Below are 26,024 nucleotides of genomic sequence, written 5' to 3'. Positions count from 1 at the left end.
AAACACCTACACATTGAGTTGAGGCCATTAAGCTACTAACTGAAACACAACTTCACATCACTTTGCACTAAACGAGGTCCCTTTCATCTGAGGCGAGAAATTGACATTTCAGCTTTTCAATGTTTGTAACAGTCGTTTAAAATTACGCACCTTGCGATAATCAAACTTTTTTCTTCGTGTTATACGTACAGATGTACAGTATTTACCTGACTTGACAAAACGACCAAAAACGTCACATCCTTCCCCTTCCCCCCCCCCCCCCCCCCCACGTTTTAATAGTTTTATAGAGTTTTGTAAGAAATTAGGTCGCAATCACTACTGTTACTCAATGCCCAATTCTACTAAGCAAATCTAAAACATATTCAAAGTAGAGTTGAACTGATTATTCCATTGACAATAGACCATAGACCGCGATTTGAGAATTTAGATTGACCTATCATGAACCAACCACTGCAATTCAAATTTGTTTACGTTTACTTACCAATTGGGCTGCTTGGTGACATTATTTCTCTCGTTGCTCTGTGTTTAGAAATTGAGCTCGAATGACATGAGTGTTCATAATTTTCTTGCCTTATTTCGGGGGGGGGGGGGGTGGTTTGAACCCCCAAAACACCCCCCCTGGGTACGCCTATGTGTCTATTTATAGTATGTCTATGCATAGCTAAGTTGCTGATTTATCACAAACCAAAAGGGCTTAAAGCGTCAACGGGAGGGCGGGTGTTTGTTTGTTGGTGATACTAATAAGACCGTGCACGACATGCTTAGCCCCGATGGGCTGTTAAAATTCGAAAAACAGTCCTTACTTTTTATACCCATTTGTAGGTGCAAAAATGTTTTGCGGAAATATTTAGAGACTAGCTAAAAGTTTAAAAACACTGTAGCTTCGTCTGTGTTTCGTTATTTGGTGAGCTTATTTCAGGTAAGTGTCTACTGCTAGAACACCAATCACGGTAATGCAGCGCGTAAGCAAACGCATCTTGAGTGACTCGGCCAAATAAGGCGATGGCTTCTCTCGCAGACGGCCGCCAATCACAAGGCAGAATCAGCTGCCGCGGGCATACCGTATTGCAGTCTAATGAGCTTTCAGATATTTTTGCGAGTAATGCTGTGATAAAACCGCTAGAATACAGCGGCTCATCATAATTAATGATTACTATGTTCAAAACCGATTTCAAATACAAACCATAGCCGCAAAGAACAATTCGCGCGTAACAGGGTTAAGGCACAGTCTCCCACATTCGTCACATACATTAACAATATGATCAAAATGAGTCCTCGTTGTAGGTGTTGCAACATGAACTGCCACCTGCGACCACGTGCGCAATGAATAACTGCAGTGGAGATGGTGACCAAGAACCCACAAACAAGTGGAGCCTGACAGCAAACGGCTCTGAGGGGAAGTGAGCGACGGCATGTCCTGGGTGGTCAGACCGCCGGGTGTGCTCACCGCGGAAGGCGCGCGGGGCAGCTGCAGTCGCGTGGCGGCAGGGAGAGGGGGAGAGCGGGAGAGGGGGAGAGCGGGAGAGGGGGCGGTGTTTGCCATGAGCGACGGGCCTCCGCCCATGACAGGTCGACCCACGACCACTTGCGCTATTAGCCGCACAATGAGGAGCTAGATTAGCCCCCGCCGGGCCAGGGAGGGGGGGGGGGTGTCCGGCAGAGCGCAGCCAGCTCCGCGCGACGCAGTCAGCAGTGTGGGGCTCCTGCAGGTACAGCAGCCGGCAGGACACAGCAGGTAGGCGCCGACTACACTTCCCGCTACACAACACAAATATCCATGTTTGTACATTTGTACATTTACATGAAAACAGCTGTATCACCACAAAATAGTAATACAGGGTACGGATTCTTATAACGGCATTTATGCTTTGTGTTGTCCCAGTACCTCCAATAGTTAAAGTTATTTGTAAACGGTGCCCTGAATAGCTTTCTAATATTAACTGCGTGCATAATAAGTATGATAAAAAATAAAGTAAAATTATTGAATATTAGAATATCTTTTGCAAGGTTAAAAAAAATCGTGAATGAAACATCGATTACAACATATAATTAAGCTTCAATTATCGTAAAATAATCAGTACAAACTTGAAGTATTTCAAACTATTTTTAGCAACTAGTTTCCAAAGGAATCTTTTGTAAACTTGAAACTCGCTAACGGAATTAATTATCGGAATGACGTCACAAAATGCAGGAATTTTTCCACCATCTAATTTGCTGATGGAATCTCAATTCCTCTAGCGATTTGGAAGTTATTTCTCCTTGGAATGTCGAGTTTTGAACATGTTAATTTAATTAATAAATTTAAAATATTCAAAACATTGTTAATTTTAATATTTAAATGTAGTTAACCAAACCTAACAAATCGTCCACACATAGTATGCTCTATTGGATTCCGAAATACTTTTAAATTGTTTTAACGATAAGTGAGGTTAGGTCAGCTACATTTAAAATATTCAAAATCGTGTGGACGATTTGTTAGGTTTGGTTAACTACATTTAAATATTGTTAATTAGTGTGGACGGTTAAGGTAGGTTAGGTTAACTGCATTTGAAACACTGTACAATGTTGTGAAAGGTTGGTTGGTTGGGTCACCGACACATTAAATGCCATTTTACGTGACAATCAAGAAATATCACTTCAAAAAAAGTTTTTTAGGGATTTCCCTTGAATATTTTATGCCACACATTATTTGTACATTGTTACCTACCAAATTCGGGATAAAATTGATACCTGCACACATAATAATTTTATTAAATAAATATCAATAGAAAATCCGGTTCTTCAGGTTCGACATTACAACTTATTTTAAAATCTTATTTAAACGTTTAGTTACATACATAACTTCCACCTCTACAGACAATATACTATAGATGAAGAGAATGGGAAAAATTAAGAGACTGGCGTGGGAAATGCTTTCTTCTTCATCGTGGTTGGCCGTTCAGCAGTGACGTCAACACTAAAAGCAACGATGCAAGACACTGTTGTTCCGATAGCCGCGATAGCAGTTTCAAGAGCAGGCCTCAGAGGCCCCGCTGCTCTGCTCTGCTCTGATTGGTCGTAAACAGTCAGGATGCAACGCTGCAGAGTGAGAAACGAAATCAAATGTTATGGCAAATGTGATCGACAAAGCAGGTTTTTACAGATCATCGGAAATTTGTGACAAGTAAGATATATCATCAGAGTAAATAAACCTCTTGATATAGGTTGCCTGCGTTGACAATTTTTGTGACAATACAACTTGCAAGTAATGTATTTGTCTGTATCCTAAAAGTAGAGACCCGGAAATTTCGGAGATTAATTTGGTATCAGGCTGAAATCTACATCCACATGCATGCATTCTCTACCCACTTTAGTTTTCCTGTTGGATGGAATCTTTCAGCAGTCTCTCTCCTTTTGAGAGTGTCAACGTTATTGGGTCTCTCTACTGCTCCGGGTAATTGACTGGCGTAGAGAGGAGAGTTGTGAACCAATTAACAAAGGGTTACAAAGGTATACATGTTGGCAGTCTACCTTACGACCAACCGAATATGAGAAATTTTGGGGTCCCTACTTATAATATTTGATTTTATAAAAAATTTAAAGATTTTTAAGGAATTATATGCATGTTTAATTCAATAATATTAATGGCCGTCACTTAACTATTTGTGTGTACATTTTAATACATTTAGTAGTTGTGATCGAGTTAAGCCTGTCACGCGACACCGCAAGTCTAGAGAGCCAAGGCTGGTTTGTCAAATGGTCTGCACAACTCCAGGTGTCAACGCACCTTTTACAAACCACTAAAGATTTGCCAAAAGTTTATACTGACGTATAACTTTTAAGATCAGTTGCACCTTCCTATGGTAGATTCGTTTCAAGGTTTCGTTCTTAAAATGTATTTTTTGGACAGTAAAAAGGCTTAAACGGATATTTTCACGGGCGATTTCAGGCATGGGTAATGCCTATGCCTAGTGAATAGAGGCCGCAAGGCATGTGACGCACAAGCCATTGTCGTCCTTGACGCCTTCGCGTTTTAAGAGCCCAAGGCTGCCCCTAACCCTTTTTCTTAAAAGCGAAGAAAATTACTTTTATCCAAATTGTGTAGGTCGAAACTGTATTCTTTCTCGCCATTTTACTATGTCATGCTAGACTACAAAATATCAAAAATTCGTGAGCGCTTGAGAGTACATTACCGTGCATGGTGTGGGGGAGCTAAGGGTGACACTGGCACTTTTTGGGGCTGTATACTCGCCTCTACGTGCCTCTGTGAAACTTCGTGCAGTGACCCTCTAGCTTATTTTCGTGGAATGTAGTTTAGCGTCAGTTGTATGTCACTGTGTAACTTGCATTTCACTATGTTACTTGCATGATATATGAAACTGTTGAATGTCACTATGTAACTGTTACATGAAACTATGTAGCTTGCGTGTCACTATGAAACTGTTGCATGTCACTTTGTAACTGTTGCATGTCACTTTGTTACTGTTGAATGGCACTAGGGAAAGTCTCGTGTATTGTACCAGTTTTAAAATGTAATTTTGTGTAATTAAACTTATGTTTACATAAAAATTAAGCATGGTTAATTTTCAGTACACATTTCTACAAAAATATACGAAGCCAGAGTTAAAGATCATTGATAAATTTTGTGGAGAAAAAAAATTTCTAAACCCTGCCTTTGCTTCAATTTAGGGAACCGGTTTCCTATATTAGATTGCCGGTGTCTCTAATTGGACCACTTAGGAAATAATTTTATTTATTATCCTAAGAGATATTATGATGCATTGTTATTTGTGCTAATGAGGTGGTGATTATATGCCTACTGTAGTGAATAAAAAAAACAGTTTATGATGAGGAAATTTTAGGGTTATAGGCATTTAAGTAATTTATAATAAGTTTAAAATTTAAATCCTTGGAAGGAATTCATTTATACTTATCGGTATATTTTCTTCCAAAGTAAACTAAAAATAATGTATAAGTATATGCTAGCAGTTTCCGTAATTGAACCGGTCAAAATCAGGCAACTCGAATCGGTACAAATTAGGAAACTCGGTCATGTTTACAAGTTTTATCACTGAATTAAATGTGCGAATAATATTGTCATATATTAAAAAACGAATTTCATTGAAACGTTTTCTGATTACAAATATGAATACAAATCAGAAAAATTTTCTCCCTGAAATAGTTGTTTTCTCTTAGAAACACTCATAAAATTTTACATTCATTGAACCGAAAACACTTTTGTTGTGACACACTAGAGTCCACGTCCATTTCAGCGCTTACAAAGGAACGAAGGGCTCAGTTGTGCAAGTAGTTCATGTTGATGCTGGCAGATACCACCTCATTCCATGAACTTTCTATTTAGACCGGTGGTCCAGTTTAGGCGCCGGTCCAATATGGACGACTTTCCCCTATGTAGTTGTTGCATTTAAATATGTAATTGTTGCATGCTACTATGTAATTTTTGCATGACACTATGTAACTGTTGCATGGCACTATTTAACTGTAGAATGTCACTATATAACTGTTCCAAGTCACAATGTACGTTGTAACTGTTGCAATGCACTATTTATCTGTTGAATTTCACTATGTAACTGTTGTATGGCACTATGTATCTTTTGCATGCCACTATGTAACTTTTGCATGTCACTATTTAACTGTTTCATGCCACTAATTTGGGACGAAGCGTACTGGGTAAATTAAATAGAGTGTAGCGAGTAGACAATAGGGCACGTTTATTATGGCATAAATGTAATGAACATAGGAAACACCAAAATAAACCAGAGACTATGCTACAAGCTTGTTCCTCGTATAGTGATAAAAAATACTGCAACATATAAAAAATGGCATAAATAGTGGGTATTACAAAGACAATATATCATAAAATTATTTGTATGTATTTGAACTCATAATTTGTACGAAAACAACAAAAATCAGCTAGAAAAACCACAACAAAAATTATTAAAAGGGCTACTTAAAGATGACTCAGGTAAAATATGTATCAAGGACTGTTTATAGAACCAATTACAAAAGGAATTGCCACAAACAAAATATTATAATAAAAACTTATCTTTAAATTAGCTATTGGATCACAATATAAATCAATACACAAGCAAAAGAGAGACAGGAAGGTAAATGTGTATCTCCGAGTACTGGTGCAATTATTCAAATCAGCCAACTCGCCTCAGAATTCGACTCCATAGTAGATGGAGAGAGTCACCTCGAAGCTCTGGCTGGCTGGGTGACGATGACATGAGTCCGTGACCCCAGGAATCGCTTCTCACAGCAGTTTCGACGAAGACGACGAACAGATAGTAGTATGTGAATGACGGTCCGGAAACAGGCGCCGGCGCGTGGTGTGTGGTGTCGGTGTCCGCCATCTTGGATTGTGACGTCACTGCGGCCATTTTTAACTCAAAATTCCTCAAAAATGACTCAAAATGACTCAAAATTTCCCGTTTTCGAGGAAAAATTTCCCGTTTTCGAGGGAAAAATTCCAGTTTCGAGAAAAATTAGGATTTCGAAAAACCACAAAAGTCGTTTTGCCTTAAAAACCACGAAACTCCTGATATAGGCTTAAGCATCCATGTCTACAGCCTCCAATAAGCCTCTTTTAGGATTATGACGTCACCGTTGCAATTTTCGTTACGTCCACCATCTTGAAAAACCGCAATTTTTATGTTAGAAAATCGGGAAATTTTTTAAAAATCATTAAAAAATTTAAATAATAGAATTAAATAAAAATCTTTAAAACCACTGTTGCAGTTATCGTTACGGTTGCCATCTTGGATTATATAAATGTTGCATATTTCGTTACACCCGCCATCTTGGTTGAGTACCATGTCATTCTTACACTTTATGTTACGACCACCATATTGGATCCTATTAATGTTGCAATTATCGTTATGGTCGCCATCTTGAAATTTAGACGCCATCTTGGAAATCCGTAATTTTTCTGTTAGAAAATCGGCAAAAATTCCAAAATTCATCAAAAAATTAACTTAATAGAATTCTGATTGATTATATCGATTCACGTCCTTGGTTCGAAACTGGTGAGGGAACAAATAAAAAATAAAAACGATCAGATCCTTCCTCCACAGAAGCCACATACAGACTGACCTACCACCAATATCAAAGTATATATCCTCAGATAGTATGACATCATGTCCGCCATCTTGTCATCGTCCGCTGGAGACCGTCATATTGTTTTCGTCTGCTAGAGTGTGCTGGCGTCATGTTAATATAATTTTCTGTTCACCATACCTTTTACCTCGTCTATTGGCATTGAACTTTGTCATTGACCTTTAACATTGACCTTGATCTTGAACTTTGACCTTGAACTTTGACCTTGGCCTTTAATATTGACCTTGGCCTTGAACTTTGACCTTGACTTTTAATTTTGACCTTGACCTTGAAATTTGACCTTGACCTTGATATTTTACTTTGACCCTGTCGACCATCCTGAATCCCTCATTTTATGTTCAGTACATGCTACCAGGAGCTACCACACATGCTAGTGGTCATTGCCATCATCATGTTTTCGTCTGCTGGAGGACACCATCATGTGTGTACTCGTCTTACCATCATGATAGTTTTATTCTAACGTGCTACAGTGCAGTAATCATTTATTATTACTGAGGTGCCACCATCTTGAAATTTGGGAGCCATCTTGAAATCATGTAATTATTTAGCTAGAAATGCGGGACAGATTCCAATAGTCTCCGATGAAATCAATTATTAATTTACAAATTAAATCGATGGATTCCTGTCCACGGTTCGATTCTTGACCAGTGATAGTTGTAACAAATTATTAAATAAATTTTAGATTCTGTTTTCCATTACCTTTCGCGGAGTTTATTAATCATTCACTCTACGAAAAACAACTCAAGACAATATACCTGGCCATCGAATTAAATACAGTGGCGATTAGCCTAACATGACAGTCTAATTTTTCATTAATCTGAATAACCTATAAGCCGTTCATGTACAAAGCCACACATATAGATCAATTGTCTTCAGTCCATGAGACCGAGTCATGTCATTATCAGACGTATAGCCTAGACATTTCAGGTCCGCATGACCTTCGTCGTTAGCTAATTATATTCAATCAATCCATCGTGACATTTTTTATACATACTAAAGGACCAAGTGACCTTGTAAAATATTTTAGTAACACCAAGATGTTTAAACTAGTAAATATTCAGTCACTACATTTTGTACTACGCGCTATGAACGAAAAGGCAGCACCGCAAACGAACAGGCACCACATTTGGAAGCACCGACAACTAAAAGACAGTACAGCCAACGAAAAGGCAGCTCATTTGTAAGCACCGACAACGTAAAGGCAGCACCGACAACGAAAAGGCAGCACCGACAACAAAAAGGCAGCTCATTTTGAAGCACTGACAACTAAAAGGCAGCACCGCCATCGAAAAGGCAACTCAATTGGAAGCACCGACAACGAAAAGGCATTTATCATTGGCTCCAATAGTCATTGGCTACAATATTCATTGACTACAATATTCATTGGCTCCAATATTCATTGGCTCCAATATTCATTGGCTCCAATATTCATTGGCTCCAATATTCATTATATCCAATATTAATGGGCTCCAATATAAATTGCCTTCAATTGCTCCAAATGCTCCAACAGGCTCCAAAATGCTCCAAAAGTATTTTGGTTCCTATAGCCATTGGCTCCAATATTCATTGGCTCCAATATTTATTGGCTCCAAAATTCATTGGCTCCAAAATTCATTGGCTCCAATATTCATTGGCTCTAATATTCATTGGCTCCAATATTCATTGACACCTATATTCATTGGCTCCAATATTCATTGACTCCAATATTCATTGGCTCCAATATTCATTGTTCCAATATTCATTGGGCTCCAATATTCATTGGCACAAATTGCTTCAAATGCTCCAACAGGCTCCAATAGGTTCCAACAATATTTTGGTTCCTATAGCCATTGGCTCCAATTCTCATTGGCTCCAATATTTATTGTCTCCAAAATTTATTGGCTCCAAAATTCATTGGCTCCAATATTCATTGGCTCCAATATTCATTGACACCAATATTCATTGGCTCCAATATTCATTGACTCCAATATTCATTGGCTCCAATATTCATTCTCTCCAATATTCATTGTTCCAATATTCATTGGCTCCAATATTCATTGGTTCCAATAGTCATTGGCTTCAATATTCATTGACTCCAATATTCATTGGCTCCAAAATTCATTGGCTCCAATATTCATTGACTACAATATTCATGGGCTCAAATTGCTCCAAATATTCCAACAGGCTCCAAAAGGCTCCATCAGTCTTTTGGCTCCATCAGTCTTTTGGCTCCTATAGTCATTGGCTCTAATATTCATTGACTCCAATGTTCATTGTCTACAATAATCATTGGCTACGATATTCATAGGCTCCAATATTCATTGCCTCCAATAGTCATCGACTACAATATTCATTGGCTCCAATATTCATTGTCTCTATTAGTCATTGACACCAACAGTCATTGTCACCAACAGTCTTTTGGTTCCAAAAGTCTTTTGGCTACAAATATATTTGCCTAGAATTCTTCGAGTTTAAGAGACTATGAGGCCACATGGCTACGAGTCTAAAATGATCTAGCTGGTTACGAGTTATACATGGCTTGCGAGGATACAGAGCTACGAAGCTTCTAGTACACAAGTTTACGTGACTGCGAGGATACAGGACTACAAGTCTGCATGAGTACTTGACTACGAAGCTACTCTTCTACAAGGCTCCAGTGCCGCATCTGTCTTCGAAGGAATTTTCACTTTTGCTCCAACTGCACCAACAACATTATGTTATAAGATTACAAGGCTACTTGCTTAGGTAGCTTCAAGTCTGCGAGACTCCAATGCATCATGACTACGAGACTACGACCCATGAGGTTACGAGACTATGCGATATCAAGTCTTCAAGGTTACGTGATCGCGAGGCTATAGGACTACGAAGCTTCCAGAACGCATGGTAACGAGACTGCATGATTAATTGGCCGCGTGGCTCGAATCTTCATGTCTCTAACTGACTACAATAGCACTATTCAGTGGTGAGAGTTAATTTATCATATGCAAAGGTACTTGCTGCAAGTAGTTCCGCTTTTCAACATCAGATAACGTCTCGCGTTGCTTGCAGGTAAATAATATTTATTTCTTTTATGCAGGATGCGGGATGCTCACTATCGATCGCATAAGAAGGATAGCTACGATAGTCTCCAAGGAGAAGGAAGTTCGTCCTTCCTGCTAGTGCTTCTCAGATTTCTCACGGTTCGCCATCTTGGATTGCGACGTCACGGCGGTCATCTTGGATGAGTGTGTCCTTGAACTTTGACCGAAACCGCAGGAATAATCGGGAGCACACGGATAAAACCACCATAATATTGACAAAAATAATCAGAAGCACACGGAGAAAAACGACACAAGTTTTCTTTGATATCATAAAATTACAGGAAAAAATAAAAAATTTGAAAATTAAAAAAAAAATTTAAAAAAAATTAAAAAAAAATACATAAATATATTCTGCTAGCTTGTGAACTTCTCATTGTTGAACAAAGATATAGTTCTAGTACAAACCAGAATTTTATGTATTTTTTTAATTTTTTTTAAATTTTTTTTATTATTTTTTATTTTTAAATTTTTTATTTTTTCCTGTAATTTTATGATATCAAAGAAAACTTGTGTCGTTTTTCTCCGTGTGCTTCTGATTATTTTTGTCAATATTATGGTGGTTTTATCCGTGTGCTCCCGATTATTCCTGCGGTTTCGGTCAAAGTTCAAGGACACACTCATCCAAGATGACCGCCGTGACGTCGCAATCCAAGATGGCAGACCGTGAGAAATCTGAGAAGCACTAGCAGGAAGGACGAACTGCCTTCTCCTTGGAGACTATCGTAGCTATCCTTCTTATGCGATCGATAGTGAGCATCCCGCATCCTGCATAAAATAAATAAATATTATTTACCTGCAAGCAACGCGAGACGTTATCTGATGTTGAAAAGCGGAACTACTTGCAGCAAGTACCTTTGCATATGATAAATTAACTCTCACCACTGAATAGTGCTATTGTAGTCAGTTAGAGACATGAAAATTCGAGCCACGCGGCCAATTAATCATGCAGTCTCGTTACCATGCGTTCTGGAAGCTTCGTAGTCCTATAGCCTCGCGATCACGTAACCTTGAAGACTTGATATCGCATAGTCTCGTAACCTCATGGGTCGTAGTCTCGTAGACATGATGCATTGGAGTCTCGCAGACTTGAAGCTACCTAAGCAAGTAGCCTTGTAATCTTATAACATAATGTTGTTGGTGCAGTTGGAGCAAAAGTGAAAATACTGACGAAGACAAAGGGCTAATTGGAGCCTTGTAGACGAGTAGCTTCGTAGACAAGTACTCATGCAGACTTGTAGACCTCAATCCTCGCAGTCACGTAAACTCATTTTCTAGAGGATTCGTAGCTCTGTAGCCTCGCAGTCTCGTAAACTTGAAGAATCGTAGTCTCGTAGACTTGAAGCTACGTAAGCAAGCAGCCTTGTTATCTTATAACATAATGCTGATGGAGTAGTTGGAGCAAAAGAGAAAATTCCTTCGAAGACAGATGCGGCAACTGGAGCCTTGTAGACGAGTAGCTTCGTAGTCAAGTACTCATGCAGACTTGTAGTCCTCAATCCTCGCAGTCACGTAAACTTGTGTACTAGAAGCTTCGTAGCTCTGTATCCTCGCAAGCCATGTATAACTCGTAACCAGCTAGATAATTTTAGACTCGTAGCTATGTGGCCTCATAGTCTCTTAAACTCGAAGAATTCTAGGCAAATATATTTGTAGCCAAAAGTCTTTTGGAACCAAAAGACTGTTGGTGACAATGACTGTTGGTGTCTATGACTGATAGAGACAATGAATATTGGAGCCAATGAATATTAGAGCCAATGAAAATTGGAGACAATGAATATTGGAGTCGATGAGTATTGGAGGCAATGAATATTGGAGCCTATGAATATCGTAGCCAATGAATATTGTAGCCAATGAACATTGGAGTCAATGAATATTGGAGCCAATGACTATAGGAGCCAAAAGACTGATGGAGCCAAAAGACAGATGGAGTCTTTTGGAGCCTGTTGGAACATCTGTAGCAATTTGAGCCCATGAATATTGTAGCCAATGAATATTGGAGCCAATGAATTTTGGAGCCAATGAATATTGGAGTCAATGAATATTGAAGCCAATGACTATTGGAGCCAATTAATATTGGAGTCAATGAATATTGGAACAATGATATTGGAGCGAATGAACATTAAAGCCAATAAATATTGGAGCGAATGAATATTGGAGCCAATGAATATTGGTGCCAATGAATATTGGAGCCAATGAATATTGGAGCCAATGAATTTTGGAGCCAATGAATTTTGGAGCCAATGAATTTTGGAGATAATAAATATTGGAGCCAATGAATATTGGAGCCAATGGCTATAGGAACCAAAATATTGTTGGACCTTTTGGAGCCTGTTGGAGCATTTGAAGCAATTTGTGCCAATGAATATTGGAGCCCAATGAATATTGGAACAATGAATATTGGAGCCAATGAATATTGGTGTCAATGAATATTGGAGCCAATGAATATTGGAGCCAATGAATTTTGGAGCCAATGAATTTTGGAGCCAATAAATATTGGAGCCAATGAATATTGGAGCCAATGGCTATAGGAACCAAAATACTGTTGGAGCCTTTTGGAGCCTGTTGGAGCATTTGGAGCAATTGAAGCCAATTTATATTGGAGACCATTAATATTGGATATAATGAATATTGGAGCCAATGAATATTGGAGCCAATGAATATTGGAGCCAATGAATATTGTTGTCAATGAATATAGTAGCCAATGACTATTGGAGCCAATGATAAATGAGCTGCCTTTTCGTTGTCGGTGCTTCCAATTGAGTTGCCTTATCGATGGCGGTGCTGCCTTTTAGTTGTCAGTGCTTCAAAATGAGCTGCCTTTTTGTTGTCGGTGCTGCCTTTTCGTTGTCGGTGCTGCCTTTACGTTGTCGGTGCTTACAAATGAGCTGCCTTTTCGTTGGCTGTGCTGTCTTTTAGTTGTCGGTGCTTCCAAATGTGGTGCCTGTTCGTTTGCGGTGCTGCCTTTTCGTTCATAGCGCGTAGTACAAAATGTAGTGACTGAATATTTACTAGTTTAAACATCTTGGTGTTACTAAAATATTTTACAAGGTCACTTGGTCCTTTAGTATGTATAAAAAATGTCACGATGGATTGATTGAATATAATTAGCTAACGACGAAGGTCATGCGGACCTGAAATGTCTAGGCTATACGTCTGATAATGACATGACTCGGTCTCATGGACTGAAGACAATTGATCTATATGTGTGGCTTTGTACATGAACGGCTTATAGGTTATTCAGATTAATGAAAAATTAGACTTTCATGTTAGGCTAATCGCCACTGTATTTAATTCGATGGCCAGGTATATTGTCTTGAGTTGTTTTTCGTAGAGTGAATGATTAATAAACTCCGCGAAAGGTAATGGAAAACAGAATCTAAAATTTATTTAATAATTTGTTACAACTGTCACTGGTCAAGAATCGAACCGTGGACAGGAATCCATCGATTTAATTTGTAAATTAATAATTGATTTCATCGGAGACTATTGGAATCTGTCCCGCATTTCTAGCTAAATAATTACATGATTTCAAGATGGCTCCCAAATTTCAAGATGGTGGCACCTCAGTAATAATAAATGATTACTGCACTGTAGCACGTTAGAATAAAACTATCATGATGGTAAGACGAGTACACACATGATGGTGTCCTCCAGCAGACGAAAACATGATGATGGCAATGACCACTAGCATGTGTGGTAGCTCCTGGTAGCATGTACTGAACATAAAATGAGGGATCCAGGATGCTCGACAAGGTCAAAGTAAAATATCAAGGTCAAGGTCAAATTTCAAGGTCAAGGTCAAAGTTAAAAGTCAAGGTCAAAGTTCAAGGCCAAGGTCAATGTTAAAGGCCAAGGTCAAAGTTCAAGGTCAAAGTTCCAGATCAAGGTCAATGTTAAAGGTCAATGACAAAGTTCAATGCCAATAGACGAGGTAAAAGGTATGGTGAACAGAAAATTATATTAACATGACGCCAGCACACTCTAGCAGACGAAAACAATATGACGGTCTCCAGCGGACGATGACAAGATGGCGGACATGATGTCATACTATCTGAGGATATATACTTTGAAATTTTTGTTAGGTCAGTCTGTAGGTGGCTTCTGTGGAGGAAGGATCTGATCGTTTTTATTTTTTATTTTTTGCCCTCACCAGTTTCAAACCAAGGACGTGAATCGATATAATCAATCAGAATTCTATTAAGTTAATTTTTTGATGAATTTTGGAATTTTTGCCGATTTTCTAACATAAAAATTACGGATTTCCAAGATGGCGTCTAAATTTCAAGATGGCGACCATAACGATAATTGCAACATTAATAGGATCCAATATGGTGGTCGTAACATAAAGTGTAAGAATGACATGGTACTCAACCAAGATGGCGGGTGTAACGAAATATGCAACATTTATATAATCCAAGATGGCAACCGTAACGATAACTGCAACATAGGTTTTAAAGATTTTTATTTAATTCTATTATTTAAATTTTTTAATGATTTTTAAAAATTTTCCCGATTTTCTAACATAAAAATTGCGGTTTTTCAAGATGGTGGACATAACGAAAATTGCAACGGTGACATCATAATCCTAAAAGAGGCTTATCGGAGGCTGTAGACATGGATGCTTAAGCCTATATCAGGAGTTTCGTGGTTTTTAAGGCAAAACGACTTTTGTGGTTTTTCGAAATCCTAATTTTTCCTCGAAACGGGAATTTTTTAGATCTGTAGCAAACCGTATGTATTCGTTACTGAGTAACGGGTGCGGCATCTAGTAACGAGTAACGAAACGTCACACACGAATGCATTTCGTTACTCGCATCTTTCGTATGTTTTACGCATGCACGCGCGTATTCGTTACAAAGAACGATGTTTGTTTATTAATAAAAGTATAATTTGGAAATTCGTCGTCCAAGATTTTTACTGTTTATTAAAGGTATTGTGTGTGTAGACAAAGTTTTAGATTCGAACAGAAACAACGTAAGAAAGTATTTTTTACAAATTATAAATATGTATGTTTTTGTTTTTTATAATCGCGTATTTTCACGTTTTATGTTCTTATCTTAAAATATATATTATAATAAATCCGCTCTAATGAGAGGTAATTGTTTCTTGTTTAACAAAAGCTGTTAATTATCAAATATTTTTAATTGTTTATATTCGATTTATTTTTATTTACGCGTCATACTGTACGCGTACGAAATACGACTCGATTTGATGCTGTTACATAGCATGTGCCATGTCATGCGGTATCAGAAGTAACGAGTAACGATACGAAAGTAACGAGTACTAATTGTTATAGTAACGAATACATACGGGTACACATTTTTTCGTTACTTTTACACCTCTAGAATTTTTCCCTCGATAACGGGAAATTTTCCCTCGAAAACGGGAAATTTTGAGTCATTTTGAGTCATTTTTGAGGAATTTTGAGTCAAAAATGGCCGCCGTGACGTCACAATCCAAGATGGCGGACACCGACACCACACACCACGCGCCGGCGCCTGTTTCTGGACCGTCATTCACATACTACTACAGATGTTGTCTTCCTCGGAGAATCACCTCAAGGCAAACTTCAGGTTCGGTGGCTCAGCACGAGTGTGTCTCCTGTACAGCTCGTACAGCTGAAGGACACACAGTCTCTTGAACTGCACGAACACTAATTTCCACAGCAATTGAATACTTTCAAGGTAACATCTTCCAACCCTCTGTTTCACCATCTCCAGAGACTAAGTCCTACTATGTATATAATAATATAATTTTGAACGCCGAAGTAAATTTTAAGATCGAGTCCTGAAATTGATGAATGTTATACAACAGGATAAGAGGATCTCACATAAGCATAGAAACTTTTCTTACGTAAACGTAACGTAAGGCTGTAACGTATCTGACGTGTCTCCTTTTATTGCCAATTATCTCAGTTGAAAGCCCAGATAAAGTCAAAGTCGTTCAGTTGCTACCACTCCAGCACCTCCAGCTCAACAGAATAAAAAACTATTACTGCTGCAACATGATACTAAGTCCTTACGTAACTTGTTAGTTATCAATCACTGAACTCGGAGATCAAATCAAAAATGTTTATCATCACAAGACACTTTACTCCAAAAATATTCTATCGCCTTTGTTCGAATAAAATTTCTAAGACTCACACAACTGGTTACCACAGAATTCTATCTCAAAACTTACAAATAGTGATGATAACATACCAAGAGTCCTATTCGTTAAAGACGTAAGCGGAGCACGGCTATTTTCTGGAGCGAGGGCGGGTGTAGCGGTCTTCAACCGGCGAGTCTCTCCGAGGACTTCTGCTGGATCTCTCGCCTCTCTGCTGCAGCTAGCGGGGGCTGTACATACCCGGCCAAGTCACCCAGAAGCATATAGAAGCTTCTCGAGACCTGGCCAGTTGCCTACTCCCCAGGGATGACGCACTGCACTAGCCACATTACAGATAAAATTATTCAGGCCGCAATAAAGGCAAAAATTTGGAAAAGATTACCCGAGGGGGGGGGGGGGGGGGCTATAGGCACAACATATTAACTGTTGCATGTCACTATGGAACTGTTGAATGTCATTATGTAACTGTTGCATGTCAATATGTAACTGTTGCATGTCACTATGTAACTGTTGCATGTCACTATGTAACTGTTGCATGTCACTATGTAACTGTTGCATGTCACTATGTAATTGTTGCATGTCACTATGTAACTGTTGCATTTCATTATGTAACTTTTGCATGCCATCGTATAACAACGCATATAACGTCAGAAAATTTTCATACAAAGATGGCGAAAATGCCAGTTTAAGCTTATTTTTATATACTTATATAAGTATATGAACTCTACACTCTAAAGAATAAACGAGAAATAGTCAACCATACAACAATGAACCGTTTCTTATATGCTGTTCGGAACATGAAACTATTGATAGATGTCAGTACGTTTTGACGCGAGCCGCTCACAGTGGAAATCCCGCTGATCGCTCCCACATGGTGAGACGCGGCCTGCAATATGCCAGACGCGTGTAGCGAGTTCCAGTCCTTCGGAGTCACGTGCAATTATAACCTAACTGTTTCCAGTGGTCATTTGTGCTGATTTGTAGATCACAATAGAATTTCATCGTCCTTTTACAGCATCTACGTCTTATGTGATGCTATGTCGATATTTTTGTCTGGAATATTGAAACTTTCTTCAATTTCTTCTGATTAGTTTATAAAAACTATACTAAGAGCAAATGTTTTTCTATGGAAAATAATTGCCTGGCTGCAGTGAATGTTTCCTTACAACTCGACATTTGCTGCAGCAGTTTAAAATAAACTTTTTAAATCGTTAATTTTAAGCACACAGCACATATTATGTGCGTTTCTAATCATTGTCATAAATCATCACAAAGATAAAATACCATATATTTATTATGTTAATTATCAATATCTATGTATGCAATTTTACAATTTTCTATGGACATGTATCAAAATGATTGAAATACTGTTACAACCATTCTGTATGATAAAAAAACCAACGCGGGGGGGGGGGGGGGTAGTTAAGTTTTTGCCTGTGGCGGCTTAAAAATACATCAGAGCTGAGGATATGGCAAGGCGTGGAATGCGGCCGGGGTGTACTGTGACTAGACGGCTTCAAGGTCTCCTCTCCACTTAGCCCATATCATCAGTGCTGAAAATATCTACCTTCGTGTTACGAGAAATATTGCAAATGTGCAGTCCACTTTTGACATTGTTAGCAGTGTATTATGACTATACAGGCTCAGAATGCACGAGCACGTTTGAAAAACTGGAATGATGTTGAATTGCCATATTTGCCAGTGTGAATTTGAATTTTTGAAACTTATACTAATATATTTTAAGAGATAAAAATAATAAAAAAGCGCACTATAGAAAGGATCATCGTGCTATTTTTTTTTTCACCCGTCCAGGTTAGAAAAAATTGACAATTATAAAGTTACTTGTTTCACGATGAAATTAATCTCTCTCATTGTATAAAAATGCATTGTATAATCATGCATTGTATAATGATGTCTTGTTGCAAACATCATTAGGAATACATAATTGGGGTTCCGGGAACTAGGTTCAGGGCGAGGTGCAAGGTTACGACCAACATACCTCTTCACGGCGGCCATCTTAGTGACAAATATCAACAAAATTTCTTAAAATTCCTACAAATTTCCCTATTTCGAAGGAAAAAATTCCCGACTTTAGGGGAAATTCCCATTTTTTTCTCCCAAAACGCATCCAAATGTTTAATTTTCCTCAGAGAGGCTTAATTTCCTCACGGAGGCTCAACTTATCTGAGAGGCTTTCATTCCTAAAAATAAAAAAAAAACTAAGTTTCCGGGTCATGACCTTGGTCTTGACAGTAAACTTAAAATTCCTTAATTTTTGACCAAAAAATTCCGAACATTTTTCAAAATTATATAAAAAAATGTTTAGTTACTTAATCAATTTCAGCTCTCGTTTAGATTTCCGGCAAGAGTAAATAATTAATTTATTCATTAAAAATTAATAAATAGTTACTAAAAATTTTAATAAAATTTAAATAAAAATTTTGCTTACTACAGACCCACCATCTTGGATTCCGCCATTTTGAAAATAGTCCGCCGTCTTGAAAATCCGTATTTTTATGTCAGAATATCGCGAAAAAAAATTTAAAAATTATAAAAATTATTTAAATGAATTTTAATAAAAAACTAACTTCAGTCATGGAATCCTCGGTTTGAACCAGATGAGAGCAAAAAAACAAATTTCTGTGGTGGCAGCTGGCAAATTTACCTTCAACTATTGATGCTAAGACAGATTTTATGCCAAACAGTATGACGTCACCATGGCCATCTTGTATCCACAATCTTATTTTTGTCTGCTAGAGCGCGCTCCGACATATTAATTTAAATTTAACCCACTAGTGTGCAGCATCACCATACAGTCAACTGTCGTATCATCCGACATTTTGTCGGTAGTCTAGACCGTGTACTGCAACATTTTATGTTTTGACAGATTAAGTTGTTATTATTTATGTTTTATTTAATATGTATTCTATGTATAAAATTTAATTTATTTTCAAAACGGTAATTATTTTTAAATGTATATCTATGAGAATATTACTCTATGGACTGTATTGGACGTTTGAAATTGAACAATTACCGAGACCCCTCTAAGGAGTAATTGACTTTGAAACGGTAAACGGTAAAGTTGACGCCGTTATTTTGTAATGTAAATTATTATTTCAGTATTTATGTATTTAAAATTTACGTGAAATTTTGTGTTCCGCGCTATTGTTCCGCGCGGATTTCACAAGTTAATTAGTAATTAATGTAACTGATTTTGGTTTTCGGCCAATCACGGCCTACCATTTGAAATTAAGTCGAGCATTGTTAACTGGCTTAATTTGATAAGGTTTGGAGAATGTACGGCCAGCTTAAGCTAGCACAGCTTCGTGACGTCGGCAAATCTAAATCCTACGAAATAGCTGGAAAGTAGTAGGCATCCTGGATTAAGGATGGTAATTATGTATCTTTAGGGTGTATAGATACTTAAGTAGGCTTTATCTACAAAGATAAAGATCCTAGGAGTGAAAATTACGTGAGTAATAGAATTGCAAAAATCTGTCACCACAATTCTATACTAATCGTCACGTACCTCCCGTAAAATCGTCACATCGCGGCCTAAACTAACTATAAACATCGAAATTTGAAGTTTACTAATATTGTCTACAAGGAACTGACTTTTTTGATACAAATTGTTTTATTTTTACACACATCTAACGTAACTCAGAGGTCTGACGAGCGAGAGACTATGAGCTCTACCGACATAAATTGAACCTATCTAGCCGAGGTAAAAACAATTAAGAACCCTAATTCTACGAAATAAAACCGTGTAAAATATCGTCGAACCCGAACCAAAGACTTTTGCTTGGTAATTAAATGTGCGCATCGTCACTCCTGACAGTTGGAAATATTATGTGTAATGCGATGCCAAAGAACAGTTAGGGAATTTGAGCCTATAAGTAAATAATAATAAGGGTAAATTTTGAAATATTTTGTTTTAAATAAAAAATATTTTGCACACAATCGTTTATTGTATTAAAAAAAATGGTTGTCTGTAAAGTCGGTTTACGGACGATAGTTTAACGTGACAACGTCATAACAAAACATTGATGACATGATTGATCCAGAAGAAAAGGAGACTGAGCCGTAATAGGTTTTTGCAACCAAACCATTTAGCATTAAAAATATTATATTCTTTGAGGAAGAATTTTTTTTAAAATTTTTCTATCTTTTGTATGATAAAATCTACCTCTGCATACTTTTATGAATAAAATTGAGTCATTTTTATTGAATTATCACTATTTTGTATGGATACAAAGGAGTGAAATGAAATGTACAATTTAATTAATAAATTTACTTTCATTTGCATTCATTATTCAAATATATTTATTACTTTTGAAATGTTACGTGCGCCGTATTAATTTTTACAGAGCGCCGCTGATCGCTCAGCCACGAGGCCATATTCTATAACTAATAGTTTCAGATGTTATATATATATTTATAAAAAATTTGTCCACGGTAGGGGAATTATATTATTTCGTTTTTATAACTCGATTTTATAACAAATACGCATCCCAAATACACCAAACTTATTTATAATGTGTTACAATATTTTTTAAAACATTGTGCAAAAGATCCCGGTTGTAATTGTAACTGTAACTGTAAAACACCATTGTTGGTTCAAAACGTATTTGAATATTCAACATTACTTTTAAATAACTGTACCGATTGTGCTGAAAATCGGTGGACGATCGTTAAATTACATAATATTAATAATTCAAACGACGAAAATATGGTTGAAAAGTCAAATCGATGGTCGTTCCAATCGAGTGGAAGAGAGATGCCACGCATGCGTAGGCCCTACAATGAGCATGAAGAGAGATGCCACGCATGCGTACAATGAGCAAATAGGACACATCCGTAGTGGGACATCCGTAGTGGGACACTTTTTCGTGCGTGCAGCCGGCGTTCATCGATTTATTAGACGTTGTCACGTCAATAAGTAAAATTTTTAATTGTGAGTGTTGTTTTATGTTATTTACTATCTTAGATATCCAAGTGTATATTTGTGCCTATGTTCCTAAGTCAATACCTAACTGTGGCTTAGATACTTTCAACACATGCCAACTGAGGGTTACACAAGCAGTATTGATTTACACAGTGAAAGAAAGCCCAAATAATTAAATTTGTCTCCATCGAGGTGGGGCCATTTGTAACGAGCACAAATAGCACATAGAAGGGTACGCACAACCGCCATCTTGGAAATATGTAATAATTAACCTAGAAAATCGAAAAATATGAATAAAATAATAAAATAATTAATAATGTAATGATTGATTCAATCCATCTTACTAATTTGTTCGATCCATGATCGTTGCAAAAAAAAAGGCAGTTTCAGGTTTAGAAATTTTAAATTAAAATTACTATAAAAGTCACACGTTAAAAAACCTAATTATAAACAAAAATTGGTTGTCTGTAAAATCGGTTTACGGACGATAGTTTAACGTGACGTCATAACAAAACATTGATGAAATGATTGCATACTTTTATGAATAAAATTGAATCATTTTTATTTTAATAATAAAAAATAAATACTTGAAATTATACTCGTAATCAGATTTTTAAAATGCAAGAATAATTAACCTTTATTGCTGAAATTGTTGTAATAAGCAATGAAAACCAAATAAACTTTTCACTTCACCTTATAAGCAGTCGATGAAACAGTTCACGTGTAGATGACTTGTAATTAATTTTAAAAACTGGCGTTTAGCTATAAAGTTTAAATATAATTATGAATAAGTTTTCATATAAATAAAATGTAATCAAATATATATATCATCAATTATATGAATCACCATAATTTTTTAGTCAGTTGTAACATAACCTATTATTTCTGCACTCGCCGACAGATGCTACTTTTTTTAATAATAAAAGAATAAATACTTGAAATTATACTAGTAATCATATTTTTAAAATTCAAGAATAATTAACCTTTATTGCCGAAATTGTTGTTGTAATAAGGAATGAAAATTTCACCATCCAACATATTGCTGTAAAATCAATGGATTGAAACCTACCACCGGGGTTGTGGGGGTAAGTGAATTTTACCACTTGATAAGACATTGCTGACATCAATGTAAACAGGAATATTAAACTGGCACTAAGCACAGTTATTAAAGAAATATAGTAAGGAAATTTATTGGTATTCGCTGCTCTGTCCCTGCTGCAGCACGGCCATGCGCCATGTCAGTGCAGCACACAGGGTTGATTGGCATTTGGGTATCAATCACATGGTGTTTGGGTGAATGGCACTTTGTGTGTTTGCTAACTCCATTCTCCTCTTCCTGTTGTTTCATGTGATGTTGATGTTTTTTTTTAATTATTGTAGTTTGGACCTTTAACTGTTTAACATATTAATTATTATAATTAACTATGTACTGTCTTGTATAAAACCATCGACATAAATCAATAATTATTTTAACAAGCGATTTTTTCATGATTTTAGTAATTTTAGAAAAGCTTTTTAGGGAAATTACCAGGATATAATGATGGAAAAAAAAGTATCTTTTTTGTGCCTGTTGTTATATCAAAAGTTACTGTAAACAACTCCATATGATTGTCAGTATTCGTAAGTAAACACAGAGTGTTTCTTTGCGAGTAATGGGTGATAGATACCGCTGGTATTACGTGTGAGACGTGTAATATTTCAGTTAACTTACATGACACAGACTATACATATTTTTAACACATTTACTTTCTTCTAGAATATAGAAAATGCAATTTGTTCGTAGTGTTAATTATTTAATGTACAGAATATAAACAATGAAATTTTATAGTGTTAATTATTTAATCTACTCTGTAAATAGCACATGACGATTGGTGCCAATAAGTAGTGTATAGCACCTCAATGTTAACATACAATCTTTGTTTCAAAGAGACGACTAGGTATCAAACGTAGATATTAATAATATTTTTATTGTGAAAAACGTTTTGGATAGCTATGAATGAAAAAAATTATTTTAAAAATAAATTAAAATGTAAATATGACCACTTTAATTAATACTGTTTATGACTTTTATAAAATAATATATAATTAATAATTAACTTTTTTTTAAAACCATTTATTTTCATAATAGCCAGAAGAAAATGTAACTGTTCACAACATCAATATAGCTCCCAAATATTTCCATTTTCCAAAAAATATTTCAGTGCACTATGATCATAATTGAAGACTGGAAATAAAAAAAAATGCTGTAAGTGCCTGTTTCGTCAAATATTGTATTTTCAGCAAAAAAGGATGTTGCCTACGTTCCAAGGCCAATAATATTAAATAAGGCTGAAAGTGCCCTGAGGAGTGGTTAGTTAATTGTAGCAACCACCAGGTTGTCAGTATTTTCTAAAAAAAAAAAAAAAAAAAACCAGTCGTGGGGACTGTCAAAAGAAGTGAAAACTTAAAACTTTGTTTTTAAATGTGTAATATGAAATCATTTATACGTCAAATGTACGTAAGAAAATGATTTTGGTATTATATCAGTACGATGTCAGCATGATATCATTTATCCTTACATCATTTTTTAGTCACAACAGATGTCAGTGGTATGTAAAAATTACGTAAAAATTCGTTACCTAGCTATGACTTACCAGTGATGTCAGACCTAGGTCATGTATTAAAGTGGTCAAATTAACTTCACTTACTGCTATAACAGCATGTCGGTGATGCAAACTCACAAGCTGAAAACTGTATTAATACTAACAAACTTAAAATATCTACAGAGCAATGGTTTCAGGTGTCTGCTGACAACCCTGGACTAATAAAATCATAAACCACATTTAACAGTTTGGAATCGTGGGAAACGTTTAACGTCCTGAAGAAAGGAAAAGAAGAAAGATCTCGAGCAAATGCTTCCATAATTGGATTCAAATGAACAGCTCAGCTTTTATTCTATCATCATCAGAGTATGAAACACTTAATTAGCTTCAGACATTATTCTGACAATGGCACATACAGCCTTATTCAAGAAAACAACACGTGGAATTTCATATTTTCAATTTTTCTGATGTATGTGTATTTCTAATATATTTTTCTCACTTTTGTATTTATTCCTTTTTTAATTTTTAAACCATACTTTGTTTTTGAGGTATATTAACTACCAATTATAATGTTTAAAATGCTTTTTTGAAATAAATTTGTATTTTGCAAATGTTAAATTGATTTTTCTCAGAATGTTCATTTTGGCACTTACAGCTTTTTAAATTTCCAATCTTCAATTTATTAATATAAGTTGTACTCTAGGTTTACACATTGCTTCTCAATAATTATGAAATAAATATATAATTATAATATACATAATATATAATAAATAAATTATAAATATATACAATTATAAAATAATGATGAAATGTCTATATCTTTACTGCATTTAACCAAATATGAATGAAAGTTATTTAAAAGGCTAATATCATGATGTCGTCTAATTTCGTAGTCTGCATTATATGTATGAACAGGTAATGATTCTAAAGACGCATTATCGAAACAATATGGCCGCAATGGGCATGAGATATCAGGATTTTACCTTTGGTTTTGTAAATTTTTTAATGTTATCATTATGTGACCATTAATGTGAAAGCGAAATCACTGAATTATGTACGCAACGAAGAATGGTTCAAAGTGTTTAAAGTGCTTGATGAAGACAAGCCCACCTCCCCGTTCATCTCCACAGCCTTAGGTGCGGCTATAAGAGTTTAGACGGATTGCGCTGTGAGTTTTGTACAAGGGTATGTATTTCTTGTGACATAATCTGATCGCTAGTTGGACTGCAATAAGGTATGCATGCGCCAGCGATAGTTGTATTGTAATGGACGGCGGTCTGCAAGAGAAGCCATTGTTCTGTTCGGCGGGGCCATTCAGGAAGCGTTTGCTTCCGAAGTGAATGGCTGTGATTGCTGTAATGATAATGTATACCCAGCCAACCAAGAAACACAGAAACTGCTACCGTATTTTAACACACAGCTGGTCCTGAAATATCTTCGCCCTAGCAGCGTACTTATAAATATGTATAATTTAGAACAACACATGTTCTGGGATTCTTTGTAGTACGTTCTCAGTGACTTGAAAGCTCTTCGTGGGACAAACTCTTCCCTGACCACGTAAACAAGGGCAGAGCGCTCGCCGCTGTCATGACATCACGCGGGAGCAGGCGCGAGATAAGTGTCTCGAGGCGAAGTGCAAACGCAATTTGTTATATTTTATTCCTAGCTGAAGTACCCAGTGTTGCGCGGTCTAGAAACAGCGTGAAGAAGTTTATTTAAGACACAAATAAAGATATACAAATACAACTGCGCAATAACCGTTGCCACGGAGACGCAAAAATATCCACATTAAATTTTATAGAACTTATTGTTAGAAAACTTCAAATTCTGTTTTTAACCGCACCCGAACCCCCCTTCAAGGCTGATTTTCGGAAAACCTCGTTCCAAGTAAATGTCTATAAGGAACATCCCTATCACCTAGTACAAAGACTGTAGGACATATAGGTACTTGCAAAACAAGAATATTTATCTTGATCGCACTCACAACCGCCCTAAGGGCTATTTTCGTAAAATACGTTCTTAGGTTATGCCTATGTAGTGAACAGAATACAAGCCAAATGTCAAGACTGTACGTGTTATTGTTTCGGAGAATTCGTGATGAGTGAGTGAGTCAGTGAATCATTGAGTGGTAATCATCTTATATATGTTTACATGGATTACTAATAAAAGATCACTTGTAAATGTATGTCTAGGCTATAAATTACTTTTGAA

At 36.6% G+C, this 26,024-nt stretch overlaps 1 protein-coding gene across 1 annotated transcript in view; it reads left to right on the top strand.

The window, feature by feature from the left end:
* Nucleotides 1–1,668: 1,668 nt before the first annotated feature.
* The window catches only part of LOC134531488 (protein borderless), a 140,455-nt gene continuing 116,099 nt past the window's right edge, over nt 1,669–26,024 (top strand). The window contains exon 1 of the mRNA XM_063367197.1: nt 1,669–1,735. The gene's annotated coding sequence lies outside the window, so the exon portion shown is untranslated. The remainder of the gene's footprint in view (nt 1,736–26,024) is intronic.

The sequence above is a fragment of the Bacillus rossius genome, chromosome 3, assembly GCF_032445375.1.
Source record: "Bacillus rossius redtenbacheri isolate Brsri chromosome 3, Brsri_v3, whole genome shotgun sequence".
NCBI lineage: Eukaryota > Metazoa > Arthropoda > Insecta > Phasmatodea > Bacillidae > Bacillus > Bacillus rossius.
This window is presented reverse-complemented; position numbering and strand designations above follow the sequence as displayed.